This window comes from Neoarius graeffei, chromosome 6 (genome assembly GCF_027579695.1).
Source record: "Neoarius graeffei isolate fNeoGra1 chromosome 6, fNeoGra1.pri, whole genome shotgun sequence".
Lineage (NCBI taxonomy): Eukaryota > Metazoa > Chordata > Actinopteri > Siluriformes > Ariidae > Neoarius > Neoarius graeffei.
The window spans coordinates 89,734,745-89,758,279 of record NC_083574.1 but is presented as its reverse complement, the minus strand read 5'-3'; positions in this window follow the sequence as shown (position 1 = coordinate 89,758,279).

Here is a 23,535-nt window from a genome sequence, read left to right as displayed (position 1 = left end):
GTTCAGTGGTGGGGTACTCTCTGGTGTCTCCATGGACGCAAGAAACTGGAAGAACTTTGTCAGTGGTCAGACACAATGAATCCACCAGGTCCTTATGCACCAAGGTGACCCAACTACCCAAATCTAACAATTCTTCAACATCACGGCAATTCACCATCACTGGGCAGGTGGGGGGTCGATCTGGGGGCCCGTCTGCAGCCCCGATGAGTGATGCAAACAGCTGGGCGGATGGTGCGCTGGAGGACCCTGCAGTGGGCATAGACTCATCCACCAGTTTCCCACACTGCCAAGACATGTGTCCCCTATCCCCACACCGGAAGCATTGTCGGGTGTCACTATCACGGGGAATTCTAACTGGACCCGGCTGGCTTCTGGCTCCCCCTGGAGCATAGCCAGGTCCTGCTGTGGCTGGGCTGGACCCCTTGGGGTTTTTGGGGCGGCCTCCCCCTGTCAGCAGTGGGGGCGCAGTCCTGGGGTCCTTCCTGGAAGCATGGAGCATTTCTGTTGTGGCCTGGTACTTTTCCACAGCTTCAACAGTCAGTTCAGCTGTGGTTAGGGCTTGTTGCCTGATGAAGCACTTCACCTCATATGGCAGGGCTCGAATGTAGTGATCCATTACAATGGCCTCCACTACTGCAGCCGCTGTGGTTTTCTCAGGCTCCAGCCATCTCCTCGCGATTCTGGAAAGTTCGTGCATCTGTGCATGGGGAGCCTGGTCTGCTTGAAAGGTCCAGCTGTGGAAGCATTGAACCATACTGAACTTGGTGAGCCCATGTCTGCTGAGGATCTCAGTCTTCAGAGCATCATAGTTTGTAGTCTTGTCAGGGGGTAGGTCTCGGACAGCGTTCAATGATTCTCCCATTAAAAATGGGGCTAACAGTCCAACCCACTGTGCCTTGGGCCATCCTTCCCTAGTGGCTGTGGCTTCAAAGGTGTGCAAGTATGCCTCAACATCATCTGTAGCCCCCATTTTGGAGATAAAGTTACTTGCCTTTATTGGGCCAACACTCCAAACAGCCATCCTCTTCTGTAGCTGCAACTCCTCTGCCTTCAGTTGGTTGGCTTTCCTTTGTTCCTCCAGGAGGGCCGCACTCGCCTGAATTTGGGCTTGCTGGCCTGCAACAAGGGCCTTCAAAATTTCCTCCATCTTGTTATGGGGAGGTACAATGGCTAACTGGAAGTATTGAGTAATCAAATGTTCAGTGTCCTCCTCGTACATGCACTATTATTGATGATTGAAGTGCCCACATTATCCACTATATGTGATATCACGAGAGGTTGACTGGCTCTCAGCGGGACCCTTCAATTAGTGCAAGGACACAAAGGTTAGAATAAATCAAGATTTTTAATGTTATGCCAGGAGATTAAACAGAAAAGGTATCTCAAATTCCAATGTTCAAACGAGGATGGATTCCCAAAAGTCAAACTCAAACAAGGTCTCTGGCTTTAGAATAACAAAATTATAGGCAGGTTTCCTTCAGTCCAATGTCCTTTTCACAGAACAAACAAAATCTTCTGCCTTACTTTGAGTCCAGTCAACAATCTCCGTAGTCTTCAGCCTGGTGGCAGCCCAGAGGCAGGCATTCAGAACACAGATAAGTATTTCAGATAAGCATTTCCATGAATACTCCACCCAGCAGGATCCACTCAGCAAAGAGAGTCCATGAATTTATTTATTTATTTTATTTATTTATTTAGCTTTTGCCATAGGAAGATCTATATATATGTACATACATCATGGCATGGGAAACCACAACAGCTTGCGCCAGTTACAGTGGCCCCATTGTACCGAATTTGCATGTCTTTAAACTTTGAACCTCTCTCCTCTCCCCTCCACATTCACACTGAGAGTTTTGAGCTCTCCCAAAGCCCTCTTGCTCTTTAGGTCCTAATTGGCCCCAGGTGTGTTGCCGTGTTGTGTGCTGAGGGGTGAAGTTCCTGACTCCACCACCAGATGGAGTTATAGCTGCTTGTTGTTGGAGCCATCTGTGTGGAATATAGCGCCCCTCCAAGACGCAGCCTCTCGGGATGTCACAACACACACACACATAAATTGGTGCAAATAAACAGTCAAGGGCACTTGAGGTATAGCAGGTAAACAGGAAATAAGCAGTATAAACAAACTAGCAGCTGTTAAAGTGAGGTAGTGCGGAATAGTGCAAATGAGCAAGGTAAAGTGAGCTGTGCAGTCCCTGAGTTCAGTGTTTTAATGAACGATGAGATGTATGTATGTATGAATGTATGTATGTGTGTGTGTGTGTTTGGGGGGGAACTGTGAGGATGACATGTCAGATGCTGAAGGGGGGGCAGGGGGTGTGCGAGCAGAATCTGTGGCAGGGGGCAGAGAGGGGAGGAGGGGCAGAACAGGGAGGGAGTTGAGCCTCCTGACTGCCTGGTGAAAGAAACTGTTCTTGAGCCTGCTGGTTTTGTCCCGGAGACTCTGCAGTCTCCTCCCCGATGGCAGCAGACTGAAGAGGCTGTGAGATGGGTGGGTGGGGTCACCTGCAATCCTGATGGCTTTGCAGGTGAGGCGGGAGTTATAAATATCCATTAAAGAAGGGAGAGAGACACCAATGATCCTCTCAGCTGCTCTCACGATGCGCTGCAGAGACTTGCAGCAGGACACGGTGCAGGCGCCATACCACACGGTGATGCAGCTGGTCAGAATGTTCTCGATGGTGCCTCTGTAGAAAGTGTGCATGATGGGGGCCGGGGCTCTTGCTCTCCTCAGTTTGCGGAGGAAGTACAGACGCTGTTGGGCTTTTTTGGCCAGTGATGTGGTGTTGTTGCTCCAGGACAGGTCTTCAGAGATGTGCACACCCAGAAACTTGGTGCTGCTCAGCCTCTCCACTGTAGCACTGTCGATAGATAGTGGAGCATGCTGGGTGTGCTCTCTCCTGAAGTCCATAACAATCTCCTTTGTCTTCTCCACATTCAGACGGAGATTGTTGTCCTTGCACCACATGGCCAAGCGGCTAACCTCACTCCTGTAGATTGTCTCATGGCCATTGTTGATAAGACCCACCACAGTCGTGTCATCCGCAAACTTAATGAAGAGATTTGAGCTGGATGTTGGTGTGCAGTCATGGGTCAGCAGAGTGAAGAGGAGGGAGCTTAGCACACATCCTTGGGGGGCCCCCATGTTCAGTGTGATGGTGCTGGAGGAGTTGCTGCCGACCCGTACAGTCTGTGGTCTCCCCGTCAGGAAGTCCAGCAGCCAGTTGCACAGGGAGGTGTTGAGTCCCAGCTGGTCCAGTTTATGAATGAGCTGCTGAGGAATGATTGTGTTGAATGCTGAGCTAAAGTTTATGAACAGCATTCTGACATACGAGTCTTTTGTCTCCAGGTGGGTGAGGGCTGATCGGAGGGCAGTGGAGATGGCATCATCGGTCGAACAGTTAGACTGATATGCAAACTGGAAAGGGTCCAGGGCGGGGGGGAGGGCAGACTTGATACGCCGCATGACTAGCTGCTCGAAGCACTTCATGAGGATGGGAGTGAGTGCGACAGGGCGGTAGTCATTGAAGCAGGAGGGAGATGGCTTCTTCGGGACCGGGATGATGGTGGTGGTTTTGAGGCACGTGGGGACAACAGCCTAGCTCAACGAGATGTTGAAGATGTCTGTAAAGACATCTGTGAGCTCCTCGGCACAGTCTCTCAGGACACGACCAGGAATGTTATCAGGACCCGGGGCTTTTCGTGCATTTGTCATCCTGAGAGCTCTCCTCATGCTGTCTGGGGACAGCATCAACACCTGGTCACTGGGAGGTGGTGGGGTCTTCTGTGCCGTAGTGCTGTTGTCTGCCTCAGAGCGAGCGAAGAAGTCGTTCGACTGATTCAGGAGAGACGTGGAGTTGTCACAGGTCTGCGGCGAGGGCTTGTAGTCTGTGATGGTCTGAATCCCCCACCACAGGTTCCTGGTGTCTCTGCTGTTGTTGAAATGGTCAGCAATGCGCCTGGAATACTGTCTCTTGGCCACCCTGATGCCTCGTGACAGATTGGCCCTAGCTGTCCTCAGGCCCACCTCGTCCCCAGCTCTGAAGGTAGCATTCCAAGCCCATAGGAGCCTATGGACTTCCCCTGTCAGCCATGGCTTCTGATTGGCCCGAATGGAGATGGTTCTGGTGACCATAACGTCATCCATGCACTTCCTCATGTAGGCAGTGATGGTCTCCGTGTACTCCTGGAGAGCTGGTTTGGTGACTTTAACCAGCGGCCTGTATGCTGGCATTAGCATAACAGTGGAGTGATCTGAGGCCCCAAGGTGGGGGAGGAGTAGGGCTTTGTAGCCATCTTTATGTATGGTGTAAACATTGTCCAGAGTATTGTTTCCACGTGTGGGAAAGTTGATATGTCCATAGAGTTTTGGAAACACGCTTTTGGGGTTTGCATGGTTGAAATCCCCAGCCAGGATGAGGAAAGCATCTGGGTGGGCTGTCTGCTGCTCACTGATGGGCTGATAGAGTTCATTCAGTGCTTCACTCCTGTTGTTATTGGAGCTGGGAGGGATGCATAATGCTACCAGCAATATGGCTGTAAATTCCCTCGGCAGGAAGAATGGCCGGCACTTAATAATCATAAACTCCACCAGTGGTGAGCAGTGTTTGCAGACCACAACAGCATCACAGCACCAGGCATCACTGATGTAAACACAGAGTCATTCGCTGCGAGTCTTTCCCCCCTCGACTAGCGCTCTGTCTGACCGGTAGCATGTTAGCTGTGTTAGCTGAATGGCACAGTCCGGGACGCTGTCGTTAAGCCATGTTTCCACAAACACAAGGACACCGCACTCACTAACAGACTTAAAAGATGAGCGGAGCAGGCAGACATAATCCATCTTGTTGTCCAGCGAGCATACATTGGCCAGAGTGATGGTAGGGATAGCCGGCCGGTGAGGGCTAGCCACTAGCCTAGCTCGGATACCTCCGCGCTTGCCTCTCTTCTGCTTCCGCATGTTCCGTCTGTGGCACTTCCACTGCGGGCTGGATGCAGGAGTGGGGGTCGGTGATTGAGCAGGCCTCCGGAGCAAACCGTAGCCACATAGCACTTCCACGTCCGCTGGATTTATATCCGTGAATATAGATCTGCGGATGTCGAGCAGAAACTCACAGGAGTATGTGCGCCTTGAGACTGATGGACGTAACAAAGATGAACAGATACATACTGTTTTAAAACACAAAAAACACGAAAACACCGTTCTGTCGGGACAGAGAGGAGCCGCTGCGTGTGTGTGCGCCGCCATCTTGGTACAGAGTAGGTTGTGGCTCTCAGCTGAGTAAAATAGGACAAGAGTTAATTTAAGACACCCTGAATAGAGCCAAATACCAAAATAAAATCAAATACCAGATAATTGAAGCTGTTGTAAAAAGCAGTTTTAGAACTGTGTTGGAATATGTGAAAAACATTGCCTTACCCAATGTGACTTGACCTGGTGGGATTAAGAGTTAATCTGATGGGATTTAGAGATGGCAGTGGGAGGGGTTTTCACTCTTCTAATGGAATGGAAATTTTTACCTTTCTCATTGAATACCCCTCCCACTGCCAACCCTTTATTCCAAAACAATAGGACATAATTTTTTTGATGACCAGTTAATTGTCCAAATCAATGGAGCAGATTTAAGTTTTTGTGCTTGATACATTCCTAAGACTGAACAGAATCACCTCAAGTGATCAAAATGGTTCATCACAATGGGTAAGGTAATACTTTTTCCTACATTCCAACACAATTCTAAAACTGCTTTTTACAAGATCTTAATGTATCTGTTATTTATTTAAAAGTACAATCATGACATACATACGACATGGATATTATTGTAGGTGAACTTGTGCTAAATCTCATCTCATTATCTCTAGCTGCTTTATCTTGTTCTACAGGGTTGCAGGCAAGCTGGAGCCTATCCCAGCTGACTATGGGCGAAAGGCGGGGTACACCCTGGACAAGTTGCCAGGTCATCACAGGGCAGACACATAGACACAGACAACCATTCACACTCACATTCACACCTACAGCCAATTTAGAGTCACCAGTTAACCTAACCTGCATGTCTTTGGACTGTGGGGGAAACCGGAGCACCCGGCGGAAACCCACACGGACATGAGGAGAACATGCAAACTCCGCACAGAAAGGCCCGCACCGGCCACGGGCTCGAACCCGGACCTTCTTGCTGTGAGGCGACAGCGCTAACCACTATACCACCGTGCCGCCCTATATAAATATTAATAATAATAATAATAATAATATATGAAAAAAGTCCAGCAGGATATATTGCACATTATATTGCACATTTATATTGCACATTGTCCAGTATTGCTTTTGTCAGGCTAGGCTACTGCTCCTTCTCATCCTCTGTCCTCCTGTTACACCCTCCTCCCCCCAGAGAGGAGTTGTACAGTCTGATGGTGTGAGGGACAAAGGAGTTTTTAAGTCTGTTAGTCCTGCACTTGGGAAGGAGCATTCTGTCACTGAACAGACTCCTCTGGTTGCTGATGATGGTGTTCAGAGGGTGGCTGGCATCATCCATGATCTTCAGTAGTTTGTCCATAGTCCTCTGCCACAGTCACCAGAGAGTCCAGCTTCATGCCGACCACAGAGCCGGCCCGCCTGATCAGTTTGTCCAGCCTGGATGTGTCCTTCTTGGATGTGCTGCCCCCCCAGCACACCACGGTGTAAAACAGGACACTGGTGACCATGGACTGATAGAACATCCACAGGAGTTTCCTGCTGATGTTAAAGGACCACAGCCTCCTCAGGAAGTACTGCCTGCTTTGTATCTTCCTGTACAAGTGGTTGGTGTTGCAAGTCCAGTCCAGCTTGCTGTCCACCCACAGCCCAAGGTACTTGTAGGAATCCCCAGCCTCCACCCGACCTCAATCAGAACTGGTCGTGACCTTGGTCTGGACCTCCCAAAGTCAATGACCAGCTCCTTGTTTTCAAGGTGTTGAGCTGCAGATGGTTCCTGTTGCACCAAACGGCAAAGTCCCTCACCAGGCTCCTATACTCCTCCTCTCTGTTGTCCCTGATACACCCCACTATGGCTGTGTCATCGGCGAACTTCTGAATGTGACACAGCTCAGAGTTGTAGCAGAAGTTCACGGTGTACAGGGTGAAGAGAAGAGGGGCCAGCACCGTGCCCTGGGGTGCTCCGGTGCTGCTAATCACAGCGTCAGATGTGATGTCCTTTAGCCTGATGTACTGCGGCCTGTCGGTGAGATAGCTGGAGATCCAGGTGACCAGGCAGGGGTCCACTTGCATCCTGTTCAGTTTGTCCTGAAGCATCCTGGGCTGGATGGTGTTGAAGGCACTCAAGAAGTCCAAGACGAGGATCCTCACTGTGCCATTTCCCTTATCCAGATGTGAGTGGGCTCAGTGTAGCATGTAAAGGATGGCATCTTCCACACCAACACCTGCCCGGTACCCAAACTGCAGACAGTCCTGGGCGTTTTGCACCTGGGGTCTGAGGAGGCTGAGGAGCCACTCCAATATCTTCATCAGATGTGAAGTGAGTGCCACCGGTCAGAAGTCATTCAGCTCTCTGGGCCGGTTCTTCTTGGGAACTGGAACAATGCATGATGTCTTCCAGAGGGTGGGCACTCTCCCCAGCTGCAGGCTGGGTTGAACATACATTGGAGTGGTTCACCCAGTTCAGCAAAGCAGGTCTTCAGTAGTCGGGGACACACCTTGTCCAGGCCTGCTGCTTTCCTCGGGTGAAGCTTCCTCAGTTGACCTCTGACCTGGTCTGCAGTGATGCATGGAGGATTCTGTGTTGAGGTGGGGGAGAAGGAGGAGGGAGCTGCTGCGATGACTGGGGGAGGTGTGTTGAGGGAAGAAGAGAGATGGCTGCAGTGAGGGGGAGGGGGACGTGGACTGGTTGAACCGGTTGAAGAAGTCATTCAGCTCATTCACCCTCTTCACTGTCCCCCCTATGACTCTGGTCTTCGTGTTGTAGCCTGTAATGGTTTTCACATCTTTCCAGACCTCCCTCATGCTGTTCTCCTTCAGCTTCTGCTCCACCTTTCTCCTGTAGCTGTCCTTAGCTTCCCTCACACAGCATTTTACCTCCTGCTGTGCTGCTTTCATCGCCTCCCTATCCCTGCTCCTGAAGACAGCCTTCTTCCTGTTGAGGACAGCTTTGACTTCCTGTGTTACTCATGGCTTGTTATTAGGGTAACACTGTACAGTCTTAGTGGGGGAGACCATGTCTGCACAGAAGTTGAGGTAATCCGTCAGACAGTGTGTCAGCCCCTCTATGTCCTCACAGTGTGGGCTAAGCAGCACATCCCAGTCCATGGTGTCATAACAGTCTCTGAGGGCATCTTCCATTTAAGGGGACCACCTCTCGATCCACCTCCGCCAACATCATTAGAGTGACAGAAAATGCCCTCAGATCCCAGAGGGTTAAATATTTCATAGGTTACCTTTATTGCCATTGAAAATAAGATGAGTAATGAATGTAATTTTGGTCTGCAAAGAGCTCAGAGAATTTGTAGGTCCACTTTGCAGCTAGTGCACCAGCTAGGTTAAGATGTATGCTAATAACCAGCTTGTTCACTCATGTGGTCTGCCTTCAACATGTGCAGATGCAGCCTCAAGATTAGGAAACCCTGCCTTGACCCCCCTCCCAGTTGAAACAGAAGGAGATGAGCAGTATTTTGCTGATAATGTATTTACAGAGTGTGGCAGCGGGGGCATGGTCAAGCGTCTGTCTATGACCGAAGGGTGGAGTCAGGGAAGGTAAGTGGCAGAATCACTGCACCTGATGTTAATTAATGTGTGTTTGTGTGTCTTCCCCAGTGACCGCGCCCTATTTAAGGAGAGAGCGAGAGCAGAGGAGAGCTCTCTCCCGATCCAGACAACAGATGTGTGTGCGTGCGTGAGTGTCTGTATGTTAGTCTGAAAAGACCACTGAAAAGTGTATAAAATAAAAAAGGATTTCAAACTTAGTTCTGTCCTGCCGTCTTCTGTGCTCCGCCCACTCTTACGAACTGCCACAGTGGTGCTGAAACCCAGGAACCTGGAGCACAGAAGAAGAACAGCCCCATGGAGTCCTCCCCTTTTGCCGACCTGGTCCACGCCCTCGCCATGGCCCAGCAGAGCCAGCACCAGGCACTAGTCGCCCTCCGGAAGGAGCAGGAGCAACGGTTCAAGGCCCTGGTGTTGGCTCAGCAGGAAGATTGACAGGCGTTCCGGCACCTCCTCGTGTCGGCGGGGTCCACCAACTCCACTGCCGTGGGCCCTTCCCACCTCACTCTAATGAAGATGGGCCCACAGGACAACCCCGAGGCCTTCCTCATGCTCTTTGAGCAGGTAGCAGAGACCTTGGGATGGCTGGTGGAACAGCGCGCGGCACGCCTGCTCCCCCTGCTAACGGGCAAGGCGCAGCTGGCCGCACTACAGCTCCCTGCTGACTGCCGGCTGGCCTACGCGGACCTCCGCCGGGCCGTCCTCCAGTGTGTGGGGTGCACGCGTGAGCAACAATGACAGTGCTTACACGCTTTGTGCTTGGAGGAATTCGGCCGGCCATTCGCGTTTGGCCAGCAACTCCGGGATGCCTGCTGGTGGTGGTTGAGGGCCGACAACCACGACACCGAGGGAATCATCGATCAGCTACTACTGGAGCAGTTCGTCGCTCGCTTACCAGCAGGAACCGCAGAGTGGGTCCAGTGACACTGCCCAGCGTCGCTGGATCAGGCAATCGAGCTGTCAGAGGACCATTTGGCAGCTGTCCCGACAGCAGGACAGCAGACAACCTCTTCTCCCCTCTCCTCTCTCTCTCTCTCTCTCTCTCTCTCCCTCTCCTCCTCTGTCTCATCGTCACCCCATTCCCCCACCGCGGAGGCGGGGGCCAGCGCCACCCCAGCCGGCCCGCCGCACCCGTGGTGCCCTCCCATTTCTCCCTTCTGTGTCTGTCTCTCCCCCCCCTCAGGTGAGTGAGCCCCAGAGCACCAGTGCAGAGAGGAAGCCCAGGCCGGTTTGCTGGCGCTGCAGGGAGCCGGGCCACCTCCAACAGCAGTGCTCAGTAATGGAGGTGGGCGTGGTGGTTTGGATCCTCAACACTCCAGGAGCCACCCTCGATCGGGCCGGAGCGTATCACGTACCGGTGAGTGTCCAAGGGGATACATATCAGGCATTAATGGATTCTGGCTGTAATCAGACCTCAATCCACCAAAGCCTGGTGCAAGACAAGGCATTGGGGGGAGCACAATTGGTGAAGGTGTTGTGTTTGCACAGGGATGTTCACAACTACCCTTTAGTGTCGGTCCACATTATTTTTTGAGGGAAAAAATTTAGAGTAAAGGCGGCGGTTAATCCTCGCCTTACCAACTCGATAATTTTGGGAACTGATTGGCTGGGATTTGGGGAATTAATGAGTCATTTAGTGAAGAGTGGGTCCTGCTGTAGTTTAGCAGGGGGAGGTCCCGGTGTCGCGTTGGCGGGAGCAGCTGTCACAGAGCCATCTACGTCATCTCCGCGTCAGAGTGAGGAGCTGCCAGCTCCTCCTCTCTCTATTGGGGAATCCCTTGTGGATTTTCCATTAGAGCAGTCATGTGACGAGACTCTGTGGCATGCATTTGAGCAAGTGAGAGTAATCGATGGTCAAACGCTCCAGCCAAACGCCACCCCATCCTTCCCCTACTTCGCAATTATGAAGGATATATTATACCGAGTGACACAGGACACTCAGACTAAAGAGCAAGTCACGCAGCTTTTGATTCCAAAGATCCACCGGGAATTGGTATTCCAGGCAGCTCACTTTAATCCCATGGCTGGACACTTAGGGCAGGATAAGACACTAGCCCGAATAATGGCCTGGTTCTATTGGCCAGGGATTTGCGGCGATGTCTGTAGGTGGTGTATGGTGTGCTGCGCATGCCAGTTAGTAAATCCAACGGCCATTCCTAAAGGTCCTTTGCACCCTCTGCCATTAATCGAGACCCCGTTCGAAAGAATTGGGATGGATCTCGTCAGGCCATTAGATCGGTCAACATGAGGGTACTGCTTTATTTTAGTTCTGGTGGACTATGCAATGCGATACCCGGAAGCAGTGCCTCTTTGCAATATCTCAGCACACAGTATTGCAGAAGCGCTCTTCCATGTCATCTCCCGAGTTGGAATCCTGAAAGAGATTCTGACTGACCAAGGCACCTCGTTTATGTCACGTACACTGAAAGAACTGTTTGGGTTGTTGGGTATTAAGCCGATCCGCACCAGCCTGTGTCAACCACAAATGGACCGTTGAGTTCAACGGTTCAATCGCACCCTCAAGAATATAATTAAAAAATTCATAAGTGAGGACGCACGTAATTGGGATAAATGGCTCGAACCCTTGTTATTTGCAGTGTGAGAGGTCCCCCAAGCCTCCACGGGGTTCTCCCCATTTTAATTGTTATATGGGCGTAAGCCGCGTGGCATTCTAGATGTGCTGCGAGAAAACTGGGAGGAGGGACCTTCACCAAGTAAAAATGAAATTCAATATGTTATTGACCTGCACGCAAAACTCCACACACTCACACACCTAAACCAGGAGAATTTGTGGCAGGCCCAAGAACGGCAAACCTGCCTGTACAACAGGGGTACGCACCTTAGGGAGTTCGCACCGGGAGATTAAGTACTCGTACTGTTGCCCACATCGAGTTCCAAATTGATCGCCAAGTGGCAAGGACCCTTTGCGGTCACACAGCGAGTTGGGGACGTTGACTATGAGGTGAGACGAACTGACAGGGGTGGGGCACTACAGATTTACCACCTCAATCTGCTCAAACTCTGGAACAAGGAGGTCCCCATGACGTTGGTGTCGGTGGTTCCTGAGAAGGAGGAGCTGGGGCCGGAGGTTCAAAAGGAGCATTGGCATCACATACCTCTCTGGTCCCCTGTGGAGATCACCTCTCCCTGACCCAACTCGCAGACATTGCCCAGTTGCAGACCGAGTTTTCGGACATGTTCTTGCCCCTGCCCGGCCACACCAACCTCATAGAGCACCACATTGAGATGCCCCAGGGGGTGGTAGTGCGTAGCCGCCCTTACAGGCTACCAGAACACAAGAAAAAAGTGGTTCGGGAAGAACTCGAGGCCATGCTTGAAATGGGCATCGTCGAGGAGTCCCACAGTGATGGGAGCAGCCCGGTGGTCTTGGTACCCAAGGCCGATGGGTCGGTCTGGTTCTGTGTAGACTATAGAAAAGTCAACGCGGTGTCTAAATTCGACGCGTATCCAATGCCTTGTATTGATGAGTTGCTCAATCGACTAGGCACGCCTTGCTTTTATTTGACACTGGATTTGACAAAGGGATATTGGCAGATCCCCTTGACTCCATGATCCCGAGAGAAAACAGCCTTTTCCACACCGTTTGGCTTACACCAGTTCGTCACACTTCCTTTTGGGCTGTTTGGGGCGCCCGCTACATTCCAGCAGCTTATGGATAGGGTCCTCTGCCCCCATGCCACCTACGGTATGCGGCTGCATACCTCGATGACATTATTATTTATAGTAATGACTGGCCGCGGCACCTAGAACACCTGAGGGCTGTCCTTAGGTCACTGAGGCGAGCGGGTCTCACAGCCAGCCCGAAGAAGTGTGTGATTGGGCGTGCGGAAGTACGGTATCTGGGCTTCCACTTGGGCAATGGGCAGGTGTGTCCCCAAATCAATAAGACAGCAGCGATTGCGGCCTGCACAAGGCCCAAGACCAAAACGGGGGTGAGACAGTTCCTGGGGCTGGCTGGTTATTATCGTAGGTTTATACCTAATTATTTGGACATCACCAGCCCGCTGACTGATCTCACTAAAAAGGGGGCACCAGATCTGGTCCACTGGACGGAGCAATGCCAGCGGGCTTTCTTTAAGGTAAAGGCTGCACTGTGTGGGGGGCCACTATTACACTCCCCTGACTTTTCTCTCCCCTTTGTTTTGCAGACAGATGCATCAGACAGAGGTCTGAGGGTTGTTCTGTCCCAGGAGGTGGAGGGGGAGGACCGCCCCATGCTATATATCAGTAGAAAGCTGTCGGTGCATGAGGGGCACTACACCACTATTGAGAAGGAGTGCCTAGCAATCAAGTGGGCGGTCCTCGCCCTCCTTTACTACCTGCTGGGACGCCCTTTCACCCTCTGTTCGGACCACGTGCCCCTCCAGTGGCTCCACCGCATGAAGGATGCCAACACGCGGATCACCCGTTGGTATCTGGCACTCCAACCCTTTAACTTCAAGGTGATCCTCAGGCCAGGGGCGCAGATGGTCGTGGCGGACTTCCTCTCCCATCGGGGGGGGGGGGGGGGGGGGGAGTCGGCTGCAGGCCGGACGGCTGCCCGGCCTGAGTTGGGCGGTGGGGGTATGTGGCAGCGGGGGCATGGTCAAGCGTCGGTCTGTGACCGGAGGGCAGAGTCAGGGAAGGTAAGTGGCAGAATCACTGCACCTGATGTTAATTAATGTGTGTTTGTGTGTCTTCCCCAGTGACCGCGCCCTATTTAAGGAGAGAGCGAGAGCAGAGGAGAGCTCTCTCCTGATCCAGACACCAGATGTGTGTGCGTGCGCGAGTGTCTGTATGTTAGCCTGAAAAGACCACTGAAAAGTGTATAAAATAAAAAAGGATTTCAAACTTAGTTCTGTACTGCCGTCTTCTGTGCTCTACCCACTCTTATGAACTGCCACACAGAGCAATCTGTGAATAAAGAGCTTTGGGGTTAAATCTCATGAAGACCAATTTTTAGTATTTATGCTGCATTAACCATGTGAAGCGATAGCTATAGCAAGCAAGTACAATTTTAGCTGATAACATTCATATAGACATTCCAATAATGAAATGGACAACTGGCATATGAAATGGTCAAAAACTGGCTAAAAAGATTGTTTGATAGCTTGACTTCAAATGTAAAGGGACTAACACCATTGCCACTTATAAGATCACCATTTTAAGATATTTGTTTCCCTTTATGATCAACTAATGTTACTAACCAAGCATGCAGCTCATTCCATCCAAATATTAGTAATACATACAGTACACATAGATTTCAAAAACACACTGTGTTAGTATGCTTCTATGACAGATTCTGAAGTACATACCTTATGGTTAAGGTTATGGATATTTTAGAGCCAGGGCCCTCTTCAAGCCATGATGCAGCCAGAGAGAATACCATTTCCTGTTTTTGATGCATTCATTTGCAGGCAGCATGGTGTGACCAATTTGTTGATATAAAATTCTTTATTGTGTTCAAAAAAAAATTTCCCCTTTGTTGCACAACAAAGCCCATAAGTCACTTTAAAACTGTATGTAGAGTATGTACAGTGGTTATCTAGCTCATTTGGGGCTGTTGAACATTGACATACTAAATGTTTGAGGTTGAGGGATTTATTCATTCAGCCAAAAATGAAAAAAAAAACTCAGTGGATTTCTTACAGTGCACCATGTAATCTTCTATCAATTAAATAGTTATTCATCGACCTACAAATTTAACTGCATATCATTACTCAGTACATGAAGGAGACATAAGGATGAATTTGGAAGTCTGTTTGGGACAGCAAAGCCAGTCTACACTAAGTTTATACTTATCTACTAGTTTATCTACTAGCTACAGTCTGGGTAGGTCGCAAACTAAATACTGACACCTCGTGGTGAAAAGTAATATCAGGGTATAAACAAGGTCTGTGTCTTCTGTGATCAATTCAGTAGAGGTGTTCAGATAAAGTGGGTCATTACTGGTGTTTGGCAAATTCAGACATTTGAATTCATGTGTCTTTTTTGTTAGAAAATTACACTAATAACATTTTCCTCTGGATAAACTAAGGCTGTTTTTTTTTTTTTGGGGGGGGGCGTGGGGCAACATTATATTCTTTCATATGGCTTTCATATCATCTTGCAAGCATCCTGAAAAGAAAGCCAAAGCATGCACATTAGATATTGCAGTGCATCTGCCTCTCATTGAACAATATTAGGCTACGTTCACACTGCAGGCTGAAGTGACTCAAATCCGATCTTTTCGCCCATATGTGACCTGTATCCGATCTTTTATTGACAATATGAACGACACAGATCCGATTTTTTCAAATCCGACCCAGGCCGTTTGGATATGTGGTCCTAATTCCGATTCCTATCCGCTCTTTTCATATGCGACTTCAGTCTGAACCGCCAGGTCGCATTCATCCGACTTACATGTCATCAACAAGCCACAAACGTCACTATTCTGCGCTGAAGTAGGCAGCGGGTCTCTCAAAAAAGTTACAACAACATGGCGCATAATCACGGGCGCAGATAGAGGGTGGGACGAGTCAGATTTAAATTCACCTCGTTCGGTCCCCCCCACTTATAGGGAGGAAAAAACGTCTATGCTGTCTTTCTTTGCATAAGGCAAACCTCACGGAAAAATCAAAAGACTAATTACCATTCGGTTTATTGATGTGCACAGCAGTGTATACATAGTTGCAACAACTCACATAAAACAAAACAAAGACTGATATTCGGTTGGTTGAGCTGCGCAGACTGCACAGGTTGCGAGCTCGAGCTTGGTTGCTATGGTTACTAACAACAAGTTTGACAGGCATATCGGGGTTGGGGTTGGTTTGCTGGCAGCTTTGTCCCCCCCCCCCCCCAGTTTTTTGTCCCTCCCAGTTCAAAAAACGTATCTGCGCCCCTGCGCATGACATCAATGCGAGGGACGCTTTGGGCTGTGAAGGTTCTGAATCTTCTCAATGGAAGGACGCAGAGGTTAGGGAGCTGATTTCCATTGGGGGGATGCAGCTATTCAAGCTAGATTGGATGAGTCATACCGCAACCGGGCGGTTTTACTTCCGTAAACACTGGCCATGCTCACTGCGTGTGACGTCGTCGTATCCTGCAATGCGCATGCGGAACACTTTTAGGTCGCTTTTCGTTCATACTGAGGATCACATACAAGTCGCATATATTTGTTAATGTGAACGACCTCACAAAAAAATCGGATTTCACAAAAAAATTGGAATTGAGCATTAAGCCTTGCAGTGTGAACGTAGCGTTAGTGATGGATCACTATAAGTAATAAGTGTGCGCACACTGATATTACCTGAAGTGCAGCTTAATCAGCTGCATTGGCAAACTCAAAATGGCAATTATAGCTTTATTAAATAATATGTAAAATACTAAATTGCAGTCGGCGGCACGGTGGTGTAGTGGTTAGCGCTGTCGCCTCACAGCAAGAAGGTCCTGGGTTCGAGCCCCGGGGCCGGCGAGGGCCTTTCTGTGTGGAGTTTGCATGTTCTCCCCGTGTCCGCGTGGGTTTCCTCCGGGTGCTCCGGTTTCCCCCACAGTCCAAAGACATGCAGGTTAGGTTGACTGGTGACTCTAAATTGACCGTAGGTGTGAATGGTTGTCTGTGTCTATGTGTCAGCCCTGTGATGACCTGGCGACTTGTCCAGGGTGTACCCCGCCTTTCGCCCGTAGTCAGCTGGGATAGGCTCCAGCTTGCCTGCGACCCTGTAGAAGGATAAAGCAGCTAGAGATAATGAGATGAGATGAGACTAAATTGCAGTCTTATTAATTTCCCAGGGATATTGACCATTTACCATTGTCAGAGGTTTGACTCATGACTGACTGAACTACCTTTTGCAAGCCACTGATTTTTTTTTTTTAGCTTTACCACCCCCTGTTCCTTTCTCCAACATGCCCATTTAAGTCTGCTCCAATCACCATTCTTTCCTTTTTGGATATACTTTCAAGCACTTCATCCAACTCACTCCAGAATTATTCTTTCTCCTCCACCTCGCAGCCGACTTAAGGGCATATGAGCTTACAATGTTCATCACCACTTTGATTTCCAGCTTCACACTCACTATTCTATCACTCACTCTCTTTATCTCCAACACACTCTTAACATACTCTTCATTCAGGATTACCCAGACACCATTTCTCCTCCCATCTACATCATGATAGAAAAGCTTGAAACCACCTCTGATTTTTCTGGCCTTACTTCCCTTCTACATTGTTTCTTGGAGACACAGGATGTCAGTCTTTCTCCTCTCCATCATATCAACCAGTTCTCTTCCTTTAAGCCTCACTCACAACCCGCCATATGGGCTGCAACAGGCAGTCTACAGTAAAAAACGGCAAAACCATGCTTGAGACTTGCGCGACACTTGCGTGTGTTCAGCGACGTACCGTAGGTCACAGACTGCCCGTGGAGACTTTTGGTCCTGCACATGCAAATTCTACAGGTCTTGCGACAAATCAAGAATGCATACACTACGTATGGGACCTGTATTCCTTTTGTACACCTGAACCAAGTCAGCAGCGCAGCTAGTAGGGTTTTTTTGTGATGACAGTAAGACTCATGAGTGACGCACGGTCATTGTATGAGTGACTTGCCTCAGAAATACTACACAAGTATTCCACACTTGCTATTTGTGCGGCACGCAAGACAGAAGTACATCTCACATTCTACCCCTATGTGTGGTGTGCACGCAGTGCACGCAACCTGCACACAGCACACGCGACCTGCACGCGACACGAGGGGCAAGACTCTGGGTATATATATTGGGGAGGAACCAAGGAACCGATTGTGTAGCGTGTAGCATTGTAGAAGGGAAGAAGACCATCTTATTTGCAGTTTTTATCCGAGTACATGTTTAATTTACCATGCAAACGTCAAATAATAAAACTAGTATAAGGGAATAATGCATTTTATTACACTGTAAAAAATCCCAACTAAATAGCCCAACAGTTTGGGCCCTGAAACACACTTTGACTCCGAGCTGCTGTCTTACTCCTGCTCCTGTTGTGTGGTGGGATGGGTGTTGGAATGTTCTTGTCCTCATCACTGAGCATGGCACAATGGCCTGACAGTGATGATGGGATTGCAATGTCCTCACTTCTGGGCGTCGTTAGCTGAAACATTCATGAAAATCAGCATATATAATATTAATTATATAAGCATATCAATACTGAAATGAATGTGTAAAGCATGTGTATTTACCTGTGAAAATACCTCTGGCGCGGTGCTGTGCCTTCTCCCGGCTTCTCCCTGTTCGTGCAGGGCTCGCCGGTGCTGCTACCATCATCATCAAATTCTTCCACCTCCTCCCCCTCTGCTGTTTCAGGCTGAGTTACTTCACTTTTGCTTGCTTCTTCTTGGGTCCCATTTTCTAAACTTTAAAATGAAAATTTTAAAAATTTTCCCACAAAATAGCCAATGTTCTTCAGTCGAAAGACAGATGCAGAATGCTGCAGACATGCTGGTTTTATACCCACTCCTGGCTTGCATCACACGCAAGTTACGAGTGATTGCAATGTGCTAATCACATGTGTCACACACGCTTCACAAGTGCGGCCCATACTCGTAGCGCAGGAAACTGGTAAGATGCAAGTCTCACACACTCCACACTCACTGAACATGCTCTGATCATGTGCATCAGACATACGCTTTCCATGGGCTAACTGCACAATTTTTCCCATACCTCGAGGAAGTCAGGTGTGCAACCTATACTTGACAAGTACTTTGCCTGTACTCCTCCCCCAAACTTTCCCTCGCGTTCACCGTGATCCTACCAAACTCTACGACCCATGCGTGTCCAAAACACTTACGGCGGGTAGTGAGTGAGGCTTTACCAGTCATAATGCCAGCATTTAAAGTTCCAACTTTCAATTCCACTCTCCTATCTGTTCTATTCTCATGTTTCTTCCAAATTCGCCTTCCACCTCTCTTTCCCTTCTTTTTCCCACCAGTAGCATAGTTTGCACTGGTACCCTGCTGGGAAACAGTTCCAGTGGCAGTTGTTGTTAACCCAGGCCTTGACTAATCTGGTAGGAAAGTCCTGTTCTTCATCATCTGTATAGTTGACTTGGCATGAGTTTTAGATGCCCTTCCTGACGCAACCCTCCACATTTATCTGCGCTTGGGACTGGCACTAAGAATGCACTGGTTTGTGCACTTCAGTGGCTGGATTTTGTTTGGCTTTAGTCTTTGTCTAATGCATAACCACAGCTGCCCTTATCAAAAAGAAGTATATGTCTTCATTTTATTCAGTATCCTTAAGTAAAGTATATCTCCTTAAGTATATTTTTGTGTATCAATTATACTGATATCAATGTAGTTACAGTATACTTGTAAGTAAACTAATCTAATACTTCTTGGGACTAAATTAGCTCACTTTTGGTTTATAAAACATATACTTTAAGTCTAAAAGAAGTAAATTTTGAGTATACAGCTAGTATTTTTTTTTTATTTTGTACTGAAAGTATACCACAAATAAACTTATACACTAATAGTTTACTAGTTCTATACTTGTCATCCACTCTTTAGTTTACAAAAGCATAGTTCATAGTATATTGGAAATATATTATGAGTTTACTTGTTTTATACTTCTAGACCATTTTTTAGTTTACTAAAGTATACTTTGTAGTATACTGGAAATATACTATTGGTTTACTCGTTACACACTTCTAGTCCACTTTTTAGTTCATAAAAGTATACTTTATAGTATATTGGAAATGTAATATTAGTTACTGGTTATGTACATCTAGTCCACTTTTTAGTTTTGAAGTATACTGCAATTACCCTTCTAGGTATACTATTAGTTTTCTAGCCCTAACCCTTACCTCATGCACACTACCAGTAGACAACTTAAGTGTTTTGTAAGTTACAATGAAGTTATTAAGGTAAGAATACAAAAAATAACAACAGATACTCAGAATTAAGAACACAGTCATGTTCTTTAAAAATAAAAATTTAAAGCAATATTGTATTAAATCCCAAAGTATAAAAAACATGGCAATGACAACTGAAACTGGCATCCAATTTCTAAAGAAAAATAAATAGATAGATAGATAGATAGATAGATAGATAGATAGATAGATAGATAGATAGATAGATAGATAGATAGATAGATAGATATCCCACTCAAGAGAAAAATTGACCCATTCAGGAGAAGAAAAAACTTTAATGGAACCATAGACATAAGAGTCAACAATGCTGAAGCACAACTACAGGGGAAGTACACTTAAACATAAGGCACAAATATTTTAATAATTTTTTACACTTTTGTTAAGTATATCTTGATCAAAAATTTAAGTATAAGTATAAGCTTAATATACTTAGACTTTTCTGTATACTTTTCAGTATAAGCCAAGTATACTTATGTATAACTTTATTAAGTATATACCTGATAAGTAAATATAAAGTAAACTGAAAGCATACTCTTATCTTTAGTTTAAAAGAAGTATGCTAGAAGCAAACTTGAATAAACTTCTTTTTTGTAAAGGTGGAAGTGTTTCTTTATACACAGTTAACATTTCAAAACAGTAATTTCCATGTATATTAAAATGAATACTGTGGAATTATACCAGGTTGGTAGCACAGAAGGACGGCAGGCCAGAACTGAGTTCTCAATAACTCTTTTATTTCAGCTTTTAAGCTTTTATATTCACTCATATATAGACACACACGTGTTCTGGTCGGGAGAGCTCCCTTCCTCTGCACTCCCTCTCCTCTTATAGGGCGCGGTCACTGGGGAAGACACACAAACATAGGTTAATTCCCATCAGGTGCAGTGATTCTGCCACTTACCTTCCCTGACTCTGCCCTCCCTTCACAGACCAACGCTTGACCATGCCCCCACTGCCACATACCCCCACCGCCCGACCCAGGCCGGGCAGCCGTCCAGCCTGCAGCCGATTCCCCCCCCCCTTGATGGGAGAGAAAGTCTGCCACGACCATCTGCACCCCCCGGCCTGTGGACCACCTCGAACTTAAACGGTTGGAGCACCAGATACCAACAAGTGATCTGTGTGTTGGCATCCTTCATGCGGTGGAGCCACTGCAAGGGCGCGTGGTCCGACCAGAGGGTGAAACGGCACCCCAGCAGGTAGTAGCAGAGGGCAAGGACTGCCCACTTGATGGCAAGGCATTCCTTCTCTATGGTGCTGTACCTGCCCTCACGCACCGACAGCTTGCAGCTGATGTACAGCACTGGATGGTCCTCCCCCTCCACCTCCTGGGACAGAACAGCCCCCAGACCTGTGTCCAATGCGTCTGTCTGCAAAACAAAGGGGAGAGAAAAGTCAGGGGAGTGTAATAGTGGCCCCCCACACAGTGCAGCCTTTACCTTAGAGAAAGCCCGCTGGCATTGCTCTGTCCAGTGGACCAGATCTGGTGCCCCCTTTTTAGTGAGATCAGTCAGCGGGCTGGTGACGTCCAAATAATTAGGTATAAACCTACGGTAGTAGCCAGCCAGCCCCAGGAACTGTCTCACCCCCTTTTTGGTCTTGGGCCTCGGGCAGGCCACAATCGCTGCTGTCTTATTGATTTGGGGACACACCTGCCCATTGCCCAAGTGGAAGCCCAGATACCATACTTCCATCCGTCTAATCGCACACTTCTTTGGGCTGGCTGTGAGACCTGCTTGCCTCAGCGACCTAAGGACGGCCCTCAGGTGTTCTAGGTGCCATGGCCAGTCATTACTATAAATAATAATGTTGTGCAGGTATGCAGCCACATACCGTAGGTGGCGTGGGGGTGGAGGACCCTATCCATAAGCCACTGGAATGTAGCAGGCGCCCCAAACAGCCCAAAAGGAAGTGTGACGAACTGGTGTAAACCAAATGGTGTGGAAAAAGACGTTTTCTCTTGGGATAGCGGAGTCAAGGGGATCTGCCAATATCCCTTTGTCAAATCCAGTGTTGAATAAAAGCGAGCCATGCCTAGTCGATCGAGCAACTCGTCAATACGAGGCATTGGGTACGCATCAAATTTAGACACCGCGTTGACTTTTCTATAGTCCACACAGAACCGGACCGACCCGTCGGCCTTGGGAACCAAGACCACCGGGCTGCTCCAGTCATTGTTGGACTCCTCGACGATGCCCATTTCGAGCATGGCCTCAAGTTCTTCCTGAACCACCTATTTCTTGTGTTTGGGCAGTCTGTAAGGGCGGCTACGCACTACTCCCCCCGGGGGCATCTCACTGTGGTGTTCTATGAGGTGGGTGCGGCTGGGCAGGGGTGAGAACATGTCAGAAAATTATGTTTGCAACTGGGCTACCTCCATGAGCTGGGTCAGGGAGAGGTGGTCTCCACAGGGGACCGGAGTGGTGGGCGATGTCAATTTTCCCTTTTGAACCTCTGGCCCCAGCTCCGCCTTCTCTGGAACCACCGACACCAATGCCACAGGGACCTCCTCGTTCCAAAGTTTAAACAGATTGAGGTGGTAAATCTGTAATGCCCCACCCCTGTCTGTTCACCTCACCTCATAGTCAATGTCCCCAACTCGCCGTGTGACCTCAAAGGGTCCTTGCCACCTGGCGATTAATTTGGAGCTCAACGTGGGCAACAGCAAGAGTACTTTATCTCCCAGTGTGAACTCCCTAAGGTGCATGCCCCTGTTGTACAGACAGACTTGACGTTCTTGGGCCTGCCGCAAATTCTCCTGGGTTAAGTGCGTGAGGGTGTGGAGTTTGGCGCGCAGGTCAATAACGTACTGAATTTCATTTTTACTTGTTGAAGGTCCCTCCTCCCAGTTTTCCCGCAGCACATCTAGAATGCCATGCAGCTAATGCCCATAGAATAATTTGATCAGGGAGAACCCTGTGGAGGCTTGTGGGACCTCTCGCACTGTGAATAACAGGGGCTCAAGCCATTTATCCAGGTTGCATGCATCCTCGCTTACAAATTTTTTAATTATGGTTTTGAGGGTGCGATTGAACTGTTCGACTAAACCATCCGTTTGTGGGTGATGAATGCTGGTGCGGATAGGCTTAATTCCCAGTAACCCATACAGTTCGCGCAGTGTGTGTGACATAAACGAAGTGCCTTGATCAGTCAGAATCTCTTTGGGAATTCCGACTCAGGAGATGACGCAGAAGAGTGCTTCTGCAATACTATGTGCTGAGATATTGCGAAGAGGCACTGCTTCTGGGAATCGCATTGCATAGTCCACCAGAACTAAAATAAAGCAATACCCTTGTGTTGACCGATCTAATGGCCTGACGAGATCCATCCCAATTCTTTCGAACGGGGTCTCGATTAATGGCAGAGGGAGCAAAGGCACTTTTGGAATGGCCGTTGGATTTACTAACTGGCATTCGCAGCACGCCATACACCACCTATGGACATCGCCGCGAACCCCTGGCCAATAGAACCGGGCCATTATTTGGGCTAGTGTCTTAGCCTGCCCTAAGTGTCTGGCCATGGGATTAAAGTGAGCTGCCTGGAATATAGATTCCTGGTGGCTCTTTGGGATTAAAAGCTGTATGATCTGCTCCTTCGTCTGAGTGTCCTGCGTCACTCGATATAATCTATCCTTAAAAATGGAGAAATAGGGGAAGGATGGGGTGGCATTTGGCTGGAGTGTTTGACCATCGATTACTCTCACTTGGACAAACGCATGCCGCAGAGTCTCGTCTCGTGACTGCTCTAACGGGAAATCCGTGAGGGATTCCCCGAGAGAGGGAGGAGGAGCATGCTGCTCCTCACTCTGACGTGGTGGTGACGTGGATGGCTCTGTGACAGCTGCTCCCGCCAAAGCCACAACGGGACCTCTCCCTGATAAATTATGGCAGGCCCCACTCTTCACTAAATGTGTC